Source organism: Bos indicus, chromosome 6 (assembly GCF_029378745.1).
Source record: "Bos indicus isolate NIAB-ARS_2022 breed Sahiwal x Tharparkar chromosome 6, NIAB-ARS_B.indTharparkar_mat_pri_1.0, whole genome shotgun sequence".
NCBI lineage: Eukaryota > Metazoa > Chordata > Mammalia > Artiodactyla > Bovidae > Bos > Bos indicus.
The window spans coordinates 75,639,225-75,640,898 of record NC_091765.1 but is presented as its reverse complement, the minus strand read 5'-3'; positions in this window follow the sequence as shown (position 1 = coordinate 75,640,898).

Below are 1,674 nucleotides of genomic sequence, written 5' to 3'. Positions count from 1 at the left end.
GGGGTTCTCAAGGCAAGAATATTGTGGCCTCCTTTCTCCTAGACTTTTTGCTGTAAATTTCTTGGTTACAAGGATTGATAAGTGTCCCTAGATACCTGAATATCAGTGTAAGCTTACTTGTCTAGCTTCATGCTTGCTGTTTATGTTTTGACCTTAGGATATTTACTTAGCTTTTTTAAAGTCTGTTATATATTTAAAATAATTTTTACACATATTTTATCAAGTGTTTCAACATGTGTGGCAGGAGACTAAACATTGCAAGAAATAGCAATTATGATTGATTTTTTTGAGTGGTATACAAAAGTGACTGAGCACAAGTAAAGATAAGATGGCCAATTTGAAAGCTTTTGAAGTAGTTATAATGAAAGAGAAGAATGATTAGGACTAGTTTCAACAACAATGAGTAAATGTGGTCAAAACAGGATACATTTGGAAGTAGAGTCTAATAGGAGTCATTGAAGGATTAGTTATGGATTGAGGGAATCATAGAGGAAAATGTGCTTTCTAAGAGTTAAACCTGAAAAACAAGGAAAATGGAAGTATAGTTAATTACCTGGGGAAAAATGAGAGCAGCACAAAAGTCCCTAAGAGTGAGGCTGGAGATACACTAAAGATTTGCTGTAGAATTCATCAGATTTGATGACAGAAGGGTGATGTGTGTAGCAGAGAGGGAGATGGCTTATACATGATGTTCTAGGTTGAGGAAATTTCCAATGATTAATATAATTAAAGTGGCAAGGGGAGAAGGTATGCAAAGAGTGCTGATACAAATTCAGTTTTTGGCATATGTATGGGACAATTATATATATAAAGGATTTCATCTTCAGGATAAAGTTCTGAGCCAGAGATAAAAATTTTGAAGGCATATTTACATTAATTATCTAAGTTTCTGAGACATGATATGTAAACTTTTTGGAACTTATTGGATAACTTTTACAAAGTCAGGAGCATTTATGAAAATATTAAATGAAATTATACCACAATATTGGGGAGATTCCAAGAGTCTATTCATACTTTGGATTTGTTTTACTTGCAATGTAGCTTTTATTTATAACTTCTGTTCTTTGCAATAATGAAATCCATTAATATGTATTTGAGGTTTTAAAATTTGACTTTAAATGCTACTCTCCTGTGGCAGATAAACTGATTGAAATTAAGGCCCAGAAAATTATTTTATTACTCTGTAGTTTAGATGCTTACTTTCAATTTCTTGTATTATGTAACTTTGCTTCCAGGCTGAAATCTGCAAACAACTACAACACTGTGACTGAATTGGCCAAAACACAGGAATTTGTTTTAATGATCCCCATATTTTCAAATTCATCACTTGAAGTATAGGACCCTCTCCAGAGAGCAGAATCAATAAACCTTGAAGAATGCATATGGAACATTATTTAAACTAAGAGCTGAAGGGAAGCTCACAGATGCAAAGGAGCACTGAGGGTGAACTGCAGGAATCTACTAGGGACAACAGGCATATGAATGAAACATGTATCCACAGGATGGTAACTGTGGTATAATGAGAAAAGTGAGAAGAGAAAGAGCAGGGAAAATAGTTACTTACAGAACAGTAAGGGCCCTGTGTAAGTGCGAGTTCACAAAACTGATGTATTCACCTATTCATTTAAGAAATTGATTGGGACTTCCTGGAGCTGTGCTTGATTCCAGCAGTAC